The sequence below is a fragment of the Salminus brasiliensis genome, chromosome 7 (genome assembly GCF_030463535.1).
Source record: "Salminus brasiliensis chromosome 7, fSalBra1.hap2, whole genome shotgun sequence".
In the NCBI taxonomy this organism is placed as follows: domain Eukaryota; kingdom Metazoa; phylum Chordata; class Actinopteri; order Characiformes; family Bryconidae; genus Salminus; species Salminus brasiliensis.
Genome location: NC_132884.1, coordinates 12,027,770 through 12,042,976, shown reverse-complemented (window position 1 = coordinate 12,042,976; position 15,207 = coordinate 12,027,770).

Here is a 15,207-nt window from a genome sequence, read left to right as displayed (position 1 = left end):
TCCAAAATCTCATGGTAGACTTCATTGACTCTGGACCTGATAAACACAGTCCACAGTTGACTATCACCAGCAGATGACATGGCTTCCTTGACCATCACGGAAACTTTACACTGGACTACAGACACCTTGGATTCTGTGCCTCTCCACACATTCCTCAGACTTCTAGGACCTTGATTTCCAAATGAAATTCAATATTCATCTGAAAAGGTAACTTTGGATTACTTCACAATAGTTACATTTTTTCCTTAGGTCCCAGGTAAGATGCTGCTGACATCTCCAGTTTAGAACTCGCTTGATATATGGATTTGGCAGTTGTAGTCCTTTTCTTTTAGATGTCTGTGTGTGGCAGCATTTTACCACTATATTACCCCATTCCAAACAATTTACTATTGATATGCTTTGATACAGACAGATACAAACAGACAGAGTCTTTTTTAGCAATGACCAACTGTGGCTTACCCTCCTTGTGGAGGGTGTTATTGATCGTCTTCAAGACAACTGTCAAGTCAGCAGTCTTTCCCATGATTGTGGTTGTGTCTGTTGAGCTGAGCCAAAATATACATATTTATGTATTATTTATAAAGCATACATGGGTGACCTATGATTGTCAATATTTTGAGATCTTTTGTTTTACAATAAAAAAAGAAACAACAAAGAAAATGGAAAGAACTGATACTCATCCTAAATCTCTCGATCTAAAAAATAAGTTCCACAGGTTTTAGAAGTCCACAAGTGCTTCACATGCTGTTTAACACTATTTGTTTTAACCCTGCTGTAGCTAAAAATAGAAATGCTGATAAATATTCTGTTTAACTTATAATAAACTGCTATGTCATAAAGACATGTAGTCTTAACATACAAAGTATGTTGCATATCTTATTTAGTGTTTTCATAGTATTTTGTTTTGTGTTTCTAATATTACTGTTATGTACAGTATTAATTTATGTATGAATAGGATTGTTGTGAATATATCTTCTGAAGGATCTAAATTATATACTATATTAAATAGGACAAATTGTAATAATACATGTTGGAGATAAACTGACAGCAGAAGTTGAATTACCAATGTAGCTGGTAAATATTATATATTTACTTTAGGTAGCAATTTAACTGATAATATTATTTACCAATGTGTCACCAATGTAAACAGTTTGATATGAGTGCTAAGGCTAAGTTCTACCAGTAGTGTCAAGTCAAGTCAAGTCAAATTTATTTGTATAGCGCTTTTTACAACTGTTGTCGTCACAAAGCAGCTTTACATAATTAGTACTTAATAAAGGACAGAGACAGAGAAGAAAGAAGAAATAACATGAAGGATCAAAGACCCCCGTGAGCAAGCCAACGGCGACAGTGGCAAGGAAAAACTCCCTCAGAGCTGGAGGAAGAAACCTTGGGAGGAGCCAAGACTCACAAGGGGGACCCATCCTCCTCTGGCCAAACTATTTAAACATTAATGATAAAAATTACCAAAGCAGATACAACAGAAAGTTAATAGTGGTGATATTAATAGTGTCAGACAGCCACGAGTCCATCTAGGTTTCAGCACGGCCACCAAACAGGCAGCAGCGGCAGGCGGGTGAGCCATGGGTGGTGGCAGGTAGAGGGGACCTCAGCGGGCAATCTTCCAGCAGGTCGGGCTGGGTGGCCATTTACTCGAAGAAGGTAAAAAGAGAAAAGTTAGTTCTAAGAGGAATTTTATGGAGGGCAGAGAATGTTGAGCATCAGCATCAGGGTATGTCTGACGACTCCGGCAGGTCTGATTATCACAGCACAATTAAAAGGAGAGAGCCAGAAGGTAACACGGACATGGGTGCACCCTGAGAACACCAGCATCTATCTGCTCCACCGTCAACAAACCTGAGTGATCGCGTGTAAGCAGCGAGACGACAGCTCCAGCATCTCAGTGTATAAGTTTTCAGCTTAGATTTAAAGATTAAGACTGTGTCTGAGTCTCGAACATTATCTGGAAGGTTATTCCAGAGTTGGGGGGCTTTATAAGAAAAGGCTCTTCCCCCTGCTGAGGTTTTCTGAATTTTGGGAACGAGTAAGAATCCAGCACCCTGAGATCTAAGTAGTCTTGATGGTTCGTAATATACAATAAGATCCTGCAGGTACTCAGTAGCGAGGCCATGTAGGGCCTTATATGTTAATAGAAGAATTCTGTATTCGATACAGATTTTAACTGGGAGACAATGAAGTGCTGATAGAACCGGACTGATATGGTCAAATTTTCTAGTTTTAGTAAGGACCCTGGCTGCAGCATTTTGCACCAGCTGAAGTTTATTGAGGTTCTTGCTGGAACAACCTGACAAAAGTGCATTACAGTAATCTAGCCTTGAGGTAATAAAAGCATGTACTAGCTTTTCTGCGTCTTGTAGTGGTAAGGAGTTTCTTAGTTTGGAGATGTTCCTAAGCTGCATAAAGGCTGTTCTACTAATATTAGCTATATGTTGCTCAAATGAGTCAAATGTGACACCAAGTCTAGTTTTTTTGGGACCTAAAAGGAGAACCTCGGTTTTGTCACTGTTGAGGAGAAGGAAGTTATGTGACTTCCAGAGTTTTATATCCTTTACACAGTCCTCCATTTTCTGTAGTCTAAATTTATCATCAGGTTTGGCTGATATATAGAGCTGTGTGTCATCTGCATAGAAATGGAAATTAACTGAGCCCAGTGGTAACATGTATAATGTAAATAATAGCGGTCCTAAAATTGAGCCTTGCGGAACTCCATATCTTACTTCTGCGTAGTTTGAAGATAAATCTTTTATCTTTTCAAATTGATAGCGTCCCGTTAGATATGATTGGAACCATGGCTGTCCCTGTGATTCCAGCCATTTTCTCTAATCTTTCTAGTAATATAGTATGATCTATTGTATCAAAGGCTGCACAAAGGTCTAGTAGGACTAATAAAGATACGTAGCCTTGATCAGAGGCAAGAAGATCATTCGTAATCTTCACTAGGGCTGTCTCTGTGCTGTGATTGGGTCTACATCCAGACTGGAATTTCTCATACATGTCATTTTTACTCAAGTATAAGCAGAGTTGTTGGGCCACAGCTTTTTCTAATATCTTAGATACGAATGTTAAGTTTTAGATGGGTCTATAAATAGATAATACGCTAGGATCAAGATTTGGTTTCTTGATTAAAGGTTTTATAACTGCTATTTTAAGGGTAAGGGATGAATTTACAATTGTTAAAAGAGGTCTGATTATAATTGGGAGAATTTCTTTTAGCAATTTAGAGGGAATCGGGTCGAGTGTACATGTACAATTAGCTGAGGAAATAATTTTTTCTAGTTCTGGCTGTGGAAGTGGGTAGAAGGTTTCCAACCTTTGTTCTACAACTAAGTTATGTTCTAAAGCAACTACATCAGGTGACGGCCATGTTTGATTTAATAAGCAGGGTTGGATTTGTTGTCTAATATTTTCTATTTTATTATTAAAATAGTCCATAAAAACATGACTGGTTAAAGATGTTGGGATCTGGGGTTGAGAATCTGCCTGGCTTTTAGTGAGTTTAGAGATCTCACTAAAAAGAACTGTTTTAGGATTGTTTTTGTTTTTCTCGATCAGCGAGGCCAAATACACTGAGCGAGCTTTAATGAGTGCCTTTCTATATTGATTAAGGCTGTCCTTCCACACAGAGTGGAACACCTCTAGTTTGGTCGTCCGCCATTTACGCTCTAGTTTCCGCACTGTTTGTTTTAAGGTACGAGTATGATCACTGTACCACGGTGCGAGCCTTTTTTGCCTCATCATTTTATTTTTAAACGGTGCTACTTTGGTTGATCGAAGGGTATTTTCTAGATCATTTGTTAATTTAACGAGCTCCGTTTGGTCTGACGGAGTGTAAGCTAAGGTTGATAGGGGTGGGAGATTTTTAGTATACTGTACAGCTGTCATTGGTGTTATTGTGCGCTTTAGACAGTGTTGGGGAGACGAATTAACATTTTGCCTTAGATGTAGCTCAAAGGAGATTAGATAATGATCCGATATTACTGAGCTTTGAGGTAGAATATTTAGCTGATCAATGCTAACACCCAGGGTCAGGACTAAATCTAGGGTATGATTACAGCAATGTGTGGGTCCAGTTACGTTTTGTATAATGGCAACAGAATCTAAAATTGAAAAATCAGACGATCCATTAACAAAGGCGTTTGTATCAAAGTGAATATTAAAGTCTCTTACTATTATAACTTTGTTGCTGCACACTGCCAAGTCTGCAGCAAAATCACTAAATTCTTTAAAAAATTCAGAGTAGGGCCCTGGAGGCCTATAAATATTAATCAGTGTGAAAACATTTTTATTTGTGGCTGGATTTGATATATTAATGTAGATCTTAATGTAGTGACTTGTTACTCTTTAGAATAGAATGTCTTGCTGAACCTTTTACACTGTATTGATGGTTGATTGATAGTTGAAAAAAAGGTTAATTGCACTACTAAAAGTCCATTTCATGTAAAGCTAAAACTATCTATGCATGAGTTTAGCATGCACATGATGATGTTCAATGTTGGACATGGTTTGAGGAAATTCATTTGAACATCAGGTAGTTTTCTTTTACAGCACAGTTTTTTTCAGGTATAGTCTTTGAATACTAAAAGGCTGTGTAATAATGATAAACATACAGTTGCAATTGAAATTATTAACCCCCCATTGCAAATTAAGTTTATTAGCAAAAATGTTTTGTTCAACACAACTAATATAACAAGTGGTTCCTCCAAATTAAACACAAAATGCCACTTTTAATGATTACTGCAGTAGTTTCTTTAGTACTCTGTAGAGCACACTTTTAATGTTTTAATTACCTGCTGTAAACATGATGCAAAACCAGACACCAGCCTCTGTCAATGTTCTTGGAGAATCTTGGCCCATTTGCCATGGGCAATGGCCTCCAGTTCACTACTATTCCTGGGTTTTTGTGCTGCATCCGCCTTCTTCAAATCCCACCAAAGATGTTCTATGAGGTTCAAGTCAGACCAATGTAACTACCACTCCAGTATTTTCCAGAACATCTTCTGAAACAAAGGCATTGATGACTTTGTGTTTTTTTTTATTTTTTCAGCGCATGCCTTATTCTTCCTCCTTCAGATATACTGCTGATCCAAAGCTCTGAAAGGTTTCACTTTTGTTTCATCACGCCACAGAACAGAATCCCAGAACTTCTGTGTCTTATTTAGAAGGTTTGGAGCATATTGGAGCTGGTGTACTAACATCTCGCAACGGTTTATCTACTGGTTAGCACTCAAGTGTAACATGACATGACGTTTTGTACTTTGTAGTGGCATTTAGTGGCATAACAATCTATATTTCCAACTGCATGTGAGTTGACTCTCAACTTAAGCTGACATAAGTGTCAATAGCCGTACTTCAGAATTGTACTGGGCTGATGTAATGTGTAGTGGAGAAATCAACTCACACAATCAAAATAACCCAGCTCACCATATAAAATTGTTGATGCACAGGTAATGTACCATCTTCGTCTTATTTTTACACCATTTACATTTTAATTTGCATTTTAGACGTTTTAGACGTGCAAGTCAAAATGACTAATTCACTCTGTGCACAAGATGGCGTCTGTTAATTTTACGGTTTATGATTGGTATGCATCACTGTTTCCTGTTGTGAGGAGATGTGAGAAAAACTGAGGGAATCCTTGGATAGCAACAGCGGTTAGCATAATAGTGTAATTATTGTCTCTGGAACATAATGACAAAAAACAAATTCACTTGATGAGTGTGTTGACACTGGCATGAAATTGCAATAAGAAGTTTATCATAAATGGAAAAAGCCTCCAGAGGGCCCCCTGTGACCGCTTTTATGCCCCCACCAATGTCAAAATTAAACCTGTCCGCTTGGAGAGAGTGGAAGAATCATTTCAGAGAGGCAAAACATTCGCAGGTAGTAGTGAAAGTAATATTTTAGTCATGACCAAGGCTGAAAGTAGTCATTGCCTGTACGGCCTTTTGTGTTAACATGTTATTATAACATCTTATATTTGAGCAAAAAACAACACTTCCATAAAGAATGTTTTTATTCTCCAGTAATAATTTTGTGCACTTTGTTTATTTTACAAAAACCCAAAGATGTCATTATATAATTGCTTCTGAACAAAAACCTCAGACTGAATGAAAGAATGTAAGTTTAAAAACATTACAGTAATAAAAAATATGCGCTGTACTGGCTGTTAACATGCACATAATTAAACCATTTAACAGTGGAACAGTGATCATAATATATTCAGATTTAGCATATTGATAATAGATTCACCTCAAAACTCATGTCCCACTGCTCTCCCCTATAAGTAAAAAATATTGGTATTGGCATTGCTGGCCCAAAATTTACTTTGTATCGGATTGCATTGCATACCACTACACCCTACTCTCTTCAGCTAAATCAGTTTATAATGCATCAGTACAGGCTGTATGTGTTTTTTAGAGAAAAGAGGACTTTGCCCAGCTAAATTTCCAACACAGGACTGCCACAAACAGACGAATACCAACCAGCAGAAATTGTCCAACTATCATGGTAAAATGCAAAAACTGTAGAAAAAAGGGTTTCACCAAGGTATGCAAGTTAACTCATAAGTGGTAGTTCCCAGAGCTATCTGTGCTTCACATAGTGTTACAATGCCCCTTTCTAAATAAAATATCTGAAGCTTAAATGTTTCAGATGTGGACAGAGGTGTCAAGTAATGAAGTACAAATACTTCATTACCTTACAAAAGAAGAAATTTTGGTTATCTATACTTACTATACTACAGTAATTATTTTTAACTGTTTACTTATACTCCTTACATTTCCACACAATTATCTGTACTTTCTATTCTTTCTACTTACATTCAAAATAGCTTGGTTACTCCTTCATTCCAGTTTGTTTTCATTCTAGCTGGTCATTTAAAAATAAATAAATAAAACCCTATCCAGATCAATTGCGCCATCCGGAAAGTGTGAATTTAATTGTGGTTGGATGAGAAGTATAAACATGTACCATTCTGAGACCCTGTTGGTTTGTAAGCAATCCATCACACCTGCACATGTCACGTCACACTCTAGCAAGGACATAGCAGATGTATGTAGCCTAGTATGAAGATGTATGTGGCAGATACTAACTTTTTCCATTACAATACTTATAGGCAACTACTCTATAACTAATATATTTTATATTATGCATTCAATTTCCATTGACCTAAATAAGGCTGAAACAGTTTTCCAGATAACCCCACTATTTGCCAGTGAGCTACTACACCATGTCAGAGACTGGGGTTTTATTCCCGGTCTGGATGACTGTGCTGCTCTACACCAATAAGAGTCCTTGGGCAAGACTCCTAACACTACATTGCCCCACCTCTGTAATACAAGTAACCTTGTAAGTCGCTCTAGATAAGAACGTCGGCTAAATGCCATAATTGTAAATGTAAATGTTTACTTTTTTGCAGTTAGAACAGTGAAATCTGAAGGTTTAATTTCCATTAAGCAAAACCTAACCCAGCCTTACCCAAAACTTAAACCTTACCTAACCCTAGACCTAACCCTAATCATAACCTTAACCCCAACTCCAACCTTCATCCTGGCCCTAACCTTAACATCAACCCAAAACCTAATCCTAACCCTCCCCCGGTCCCTTACTCAATTTATTCCAGTTAAAATCCAGTTCAATACTAGTGTCAGAAGCAGGTCTGTAACAGCTTGTTAAGGATGTTGAGATGGTCTGTATTAGACTAGAACTCCTGGGCAAAGGGCTATATAATGTTAAGGGTTATTGAGTGCAGGATCTCTGACTCAATCTGAGCTTTAGAGACTGCCTGTATCTTGAGTTAAGGCTGAGTGAGTCTCACTCCCCCTTCCACCTGTTAGTTTTCCCCAGTCATTCCCTCATGTCAGTGTTTGTGGTTGTGCGCAAATTTATACACTGGTTTCAGGAAGAAATGTTTTTTTTTATTTTTTATTTCCACACACTTGGGGTGAAGCAGCCTGTCACAAAAGGAGCTGCCCAGTGCTACCAGAGTCTCATGCATGTGCTGGGAGCTGTTCCCCAGCATGGATGCCAGCTTGGTGCAGACAGTGCAGACAGAAAATACAACACAATACAGACAAAGAATAATAAATAATTAGGGGTAGTGTGCAAATCATGCAATGTGCAATAAATATTGAGTCCAGTGAGGTAGTGGTTATTTGTGCAAAATGCTTTGTGCAAAAATGCTTCCCATGTTGTCTGAGAGAGTGAGAGTGAGAGAGAGAGAGAGAGAGAGAGGGAGAGAGAGAGAGAATGGAACAGAAAAAAAAAACATCAGTTCAGTCTCTGGAGTTGAGAAGTCTGATGGTGTTGTAATGCCCTCTTTTTTCCCTCATTTTGGTTCAAAATGCTGCAGCCAGGGTCTTACTAAAACTAGAAAATGTGACCATATCAGTCCAGTTCTACCAGCACTTCATTGGCTCCCAGTTAAATTTCGTATTGAATACAAAATTCGTCTATTAACATATAAGGCCCTACATGGCCCCGCTCCTGAGTACCTGCGGGATCTTATTACATATTATGAACCATCATGAATACTTAGATCTCAGGGTGCTGTCTTCTTAGTAGTTCCCAAAATTTAGAAAACCTCAGCAGGGGGAAGAGCCTTTTTTTTATAAAGCCCCCCAATTCTGGAATAACCTTCCAGATAATGTTCAGGACTCAGACACAGTCTCAATCTTTAAAGGCTGAAAATGCATCTGTTTAGTTTAGCTTTTGGTAATTAATGTTGTAGGTCCAGGGGTTCGCGGGCACAGGGAATTGTAGTACACTGAGATGCTGGAGCTGTCGTTTCGCTCCTTGCATGCGATCACTCAGGTTTGTGGATGGTGGAGCAAATGGAAGCTAGCTTTTCAGGGAGCTCCCATGTCTGTTACCGTCTGGCTCTTTCCTTTTAATTAGGCTGTTAAACCTAGTCAGTCCTGACTGAGTCGTCAGACACACTCCGATACTGCTCAACATTCTCTGCTCTCTATAAAATTCTCTCAGAACTAACTCTGTCTCTTTACCTTCTCCAAGTAAATGGTCACCCAGCCCGACCTGCTGAAAGATTGCCCACTGAGGTCCCCTCTACCTGCATCAGACCAGCTGCCACCTACCAGTACAACCAGCAGGCCCCGCCCCACCACCACCCATGCCAGACCAGCAGCACACCCTTCTACCACTGCTATTTGTCTAATGACCATGTTAAAACCTAAATAGACTTTTAACTATCTGCCACTATTAATATCACCACTATTAACTATCATTTCTCTGACCATCACTGCCATGACTATATTAAGTTCTACTACACCATGATTAATATTTTATGATTATGAACAGAACAGTTAAACAGTATAGATGGTTTGGTAACCTTTATCAATAATTTATAAATAGTTTTGACCAGAGGAGGATGGGTCCCCCTTGTGAGCATTACCCAAAATGTAACTACACATTACTATAATTATACCCTGGATTTAGCCTTAACCCTTGGTGTTAGCATTGATAACTCAAATATTCTGAGCTACATCTTAGGGTAAATGTTAATTTGCATCCCCACCACTGTCTAAAGCGCTCAATAACCCCATTGACAGCCCTTACTCTCCATCAGAACAAGCGGTCTAGAAAATGCCTCTCAATCTACTAGAAGCAGCACCACTTAAATGTAAAATAATAAGGCAAAAAAAGCTTGCTCCCTCGTACAGTAATTAACCCCTTACATCAAAACAAATGGCACAGAAAATAGAGCAGACATGGAGGTCAACCAAGCTGGAAGTGTTCCACACTGTGGAAGGACAACCTTACTGAGTGTAGAAGAGCATGCATTAAGGTTCGCTCATTGTATTTGGTGTTGTAATTTTTTTAGTGTTTACTAAAAGTCAGGCAGATACTGAACCTCTCAGATTCCAGCTACATTAACCAGCAATGTTTTATAAACTTTTTCAATAATAAAAAAATAAAAATGTCAACAAATGACAAATCCAATCCGCTATATTACCTGGCGTACCTGGTGTAGCTGTGTAGCTGAAATAAGCAACACTTAGTTCTAGAACAAGGGCTGGAAGAAAATGATCTCCTCTGCAAATTGTACAGCCTGTACACTTTAAAGCTACTAAAAGAAGTAGGTAAGAAGAAGTTATCATTAGACCTCTTTTAACAATAGTAAATTCGTCTCTTAGCTTTGGGCATTTTTAATAATATGACTTTCTTCACATAAACTACAAATGCACTAGTGCCACCTGCAGGTGCACTGGTGGAACAGCTGTTATAAATGTAAACACCTACATAATACTATTCATAATTTTGCGAAGTGGTTATTTGCGTTAACCTATCCAAGTAAATTATGTGACAGGAGCACACCAATATAAACACCGATTTCTACATACAACATTTGGTGCAAGAATCAACCTTAGATGACTGCTGAAACTCGAGGATACAACATCACTTGGTAGGTCAAGTCATAAAGTAGTAAGATTGCAATTTTGGAGGTGATGTAGCACATCTGAACAGGATTAGACAAAGTACTACTTGAGTTAAAAGAGAAATCCCAAAATATTGGCAGGCATCCATCAGAGTTTTAAGCCTATACTGTGTATGAGCCCCAAAAATGATCTGAAAAGGCTCTTTCTCCTGCTGAGTCTATGTTCCAAAGATGTCGAAAAGCTGTTGTAGTAATATTAGGTATATGCTGGTCAAATGATCGATCTTAATCTGTTATGACGCCAAGATTATTAGCTGCTGAACCACGAATAACAGAAAAATCTGTTAAATTTAACATTGTTTATTTCTGGATTTTGCACCCAATAGGAAACTTTCTAACATCTTTTACAAAGTCCTCAATTTTCTTTATATCAGAGATGAAAAATAGATTTAAATCTAGATAATAGAGCTATGTGTCATCTGCATAACAATGGAATTTAACGCCATGCACGCAACTGTGCCTAGTGGCAACATGTATAATGTAAATAATATCGGCCCTAAAATAGAGCTTTGCAAAATTTCACATCTCTTTTATATTATTTGAAGATACATCTTTTACCTTTACGAACAGATAATGCTTAGTTAAATATGATTTGATGTTCTCTAATCTTTCTAGGAGAATATTGTGGTCTATTGTATCAAAAGCTGCACTGCGTTCGAGAAGTACTAATAAGGATACACAGCATGGGCGGATCTACCGGGGTGGCATAGGGTGGCAAATGCCATCATAAAAGAAAGCCTTGCCACCCCTGCTGGCACCAATGAATTAAAAAAAAAACTTATGGCCAATTTGACATTTACAATCCTTGCCGATCAAGAATAACAAAAACATACTTACTAAACATACTAAAAATAAGGCAGATACCTCACCTCAGAATCCAGCTATTTTACCAGCAATGCTTTCATGGACTTTTTCAGTAAGAAAATAGAATATATTAGATCACAAATCCAACCCTCCATATTACATCTAACATGTCTGTCACCTGGTGTAGCTTATATAAAGCAAAACTTAGTTGCAGAAGAAAGGCTAAAAGCCTTCTACTCACTTCCACAGCCCGAATCTCCTCTGCAAATCTGCAATATGTTGCCACCCCTCAAAAATCCCTGCCTCCCCTCTCGCCACCTCATAAATATTGTTCTAGATCTGCACTGATACACAGCCTTGATCAAAGGCAATAAAAAATAATCTGTATAATTAGACAGTACACAAATGAACTTTTTTTTTTTTATCAAAGGTTTTATGGCTGCCAATTTAAGAGCTTTGGGTACATGGCCTAAGCTAAAAGGCATAAAAAGATTTCTCTGCTACAATTTGGTTTTAAAAGTCCAATCGTCTGAGAAAATTTAATGTCTGGGTTTGACCATTTTGTGCCAAAATTCACTCAGATGAGGCAGCTGCACATCAGGTATGGCAATATCTTTTGGGTGGGGATTATGTGGTGGTGCCCAGTCTGTACTGAGGTTTCATCAATCTCAAACACAATTACCCACCACCAAATAATACCTGCTCTGTGGTGGTCCTGTGGGGTCCTGGCCATTGAAGAACACAGTGGAAGGAGGCTAACAAAGTATGCAGAGAAACTGATGAATTAAAGTCTGGAATTACAGAACTACAAAGTGCTCCTATATGGTAAGTGGAGCTGGTATAATGGGGCAAGTTCATTCCAAATCATCCGTTTTAATATGCCTGTGTGTATATCAACTGTATGAAGTTTTTTTTGTTTGTTTGTTTCGACAGCCCTCAATAGATTATCTATAGATGTTCAATTTATAAACCTTCTCAACATAGTTGAGGTTAAGATTACTACTTTATACTTATCCTTTACACAGTCCTCTTTCCACAGTTTTCTTTAATCTAGATTTTATCGTCAGGTTTGGCTGATTTATAGAGCGGTGTGTCATCTGCATAACAATGGAAATTAACATTATGTCTGCTTATAACTGTGCCCAGTGGTAACATATATAATGTACATCATAGTGGTCCTAAAATAGAACTTCATATCTTACTTTTGTGGAATTTGAAGATAAATCTTTTACCTTTCCGAACTGGTAGCGTTCAGTTAGACATGATTTTAACCATGATAGGGCTGTTCCTGTGACTCCAACCATGTTCTAACCTGGCTCTAACCTTGCTTTAATGTTATTCTTACTCAGTTATGAGTTGTTGGACCACAGCTTTTCCTAATATCTTGGATATAGATGTTAAGTTTGAGATGAGTCTGTAATTACACAATACACAAATCACTTCTTGATTAAAGGTTTTATGACTGCTAAATTAAGGGTTTTGGTTACATGCCCTAAGCTAATGGATGAATTTACTATATTATAGCTGATTATAATTGGGAGTATTTATTATAGTATTTTTGAGGGAATTGGATCGAGTGTACAGGTTGTACAATTTGTTGAGGAAATCATTTTTTCTAGTTCTGGATGTGGAAGTGGGAAGAAGTTCTGTTCTAAAACAGCTACACCAGGTGACGGCCATGTTTGATTTAATAAGCAGGGTTGGATTTGTTGGATCTTATTATTAAAATAGTTCATAAAAACATTACTTGTTAAAGTAGCTGGGATCTGAGGTTGAGGATCTGCCTGGCTTTTAGTAAGCTTAGAAATTAAAAGTACTCTGGGATTGTTTTTTTGTTATTTTCGATCATCAAGGCCAAATACGTTGAGCGAGTCTTTCTATACTCACTAAGGCTGTCTTTCCAGGCAGGAGAAACACCTCTAGTTTGGTTGTCCGCCATTTCCGGTCTAGTTTCCGCATAGTTTGTTTTCAGGTACGAGATTGATCACTGTACCACGGTGCGAGCTTTTTTTGCCTTGTCATTTTACATTTTAGTGGTGCCACTTTGTCTTAGGTTAATCGAAAGGTATTTTCTAGACCATTTGTTAATCTATCTAGCTGTGGGTTCAGTTATGTTTTGTAAGATGCCGACAAAATTTAAGATTGATGCAAACGCCTTTGTTCGTGGATCGTCTGCTTTTTCTAAATAAATATTTAGTCTCCTACTATTATAACTTTATTGTGGAACACTGCCAAGTCTCAAACAAAGTGAAGGTGTCACAGTGTTTCTGAATAATATGTAGTGTATTCTCGTAAATTATACATACTCCACCTCCTCTGCCTGATAATCTAGGGCATAAAACATTGAATTTCTAAAATTCTTAAATTCAGTAGACTGAACTTTAGTGGTGCTTTTTGAATAATTTGAATATGATGATTTATTACTGATTAAATTATCAAGATGGGCTGTTTGAGTTGCCATTGAACCAATTGTTTATAAAGCTTGATTAATTTTCAGAACACCACTTGGACACCAAACAGTTCAGTAAATTCTGTAGCTAAATCTCTTTTGTAGTGTATACACAGTTTAAATGCAAAAAAATGTCAGCCCTGCGGCGCCATGGCACATCCCTAAAACAAAGCAACACCAATCAACAATCACAATCAACACAAGTTTGTCCGTCATACTGGTCACACGGTTGCCGGTTTAAGCTCAGTGTTAAACTTTGTGTCCTAGTTTAAGCTCCATGCTCAACACACACTCCTGTGGAATCTTTCCTTCTTTATTCACTAAAACAGCATGGAAATATTTGGTTTTGTCAGCCATGCTTCTAGAAATTTAGTCACATAACCTCAATATAACATTTCTAATGTGGTGACTTATGCAAACAATCAAACAATGTCAATGAAATTTATTCTTCTTACTGGAATTTGCAGTACTTATAAGAGGCTGAATTTTAAGGTGCAATTTCAGCTTCATGCTGTGAGATAATCACATTTTGTGTTGCTTATTTCCTTAAATGTATATTTTAAAATTTTATATCCGTACCAGCACCACTACTGATGGAGGTTGTTTATGTTGCCCTTTTAAAGTCACTGATAATCATTCTGCAATCGGACACGCCCTTACAATTTTTAGAGCATTTAACTATGATTAATCTGCATTAATAAAATAGATATGTTGAAACAGTGGTAAATGCTTAGTCTGTGATAGAGAGATAAATTGTTTGTCCACACGTGGACAAAATTGTTGGTACCCCTCGGTTAACGAAAGAAAAACCAACAATGGTCGCAGAAATAAAAAAAAGTAATAATAAATAAAAATGCTATGAAAATTAACCAATGAAATAGCTTTTCAACCTTGCTTCAACAGAATTATTTTAAAAAGTAAACTCATGAAACAGGCCTGGACAGAAATTATGGCACCCTTACCTTAATATTTTGTTGCACAACCTTTTGAGGCAATCACTGCAATCAAACAATTACTGCAACTGTCAATGAGACTTCTGCACCTCTCAGCAGGTATTTTAGCCCACTCCTCATGAGCAAACTGCTCCACGTGTCTCAGGTTTGAAGGGTGCCTTTTCCAGACAGCATGTTTCAGCTCCTTCCAAAGAAGCTCACTAGGATTTAGGTCAGGGCATAGAAGGTCACTTCAGAATAGTCCATTGTTTTCCTCTTAGACATTCTTGGGTGTTTTTAGCTGTGTGTTTTGGGTCATTATCCTGTTGCAAGACCCATGACCTGTGACTGAGACCAAGCTTTCTGACACTGGGCGGCAGTTTCTCTCTAGAATCCCTTGATAGTCTTGAGATTTCATTGTACCCTGCTGTACAATGATGGTGCAATCTGACACTGATGTTCCTTGAGCTCGAAGTTTTTCTGGACTCTTTTGTTACCATTCATATTATCCGTCTCTTTGCTGCTTGGGGATGGTCTTATAACCTTTA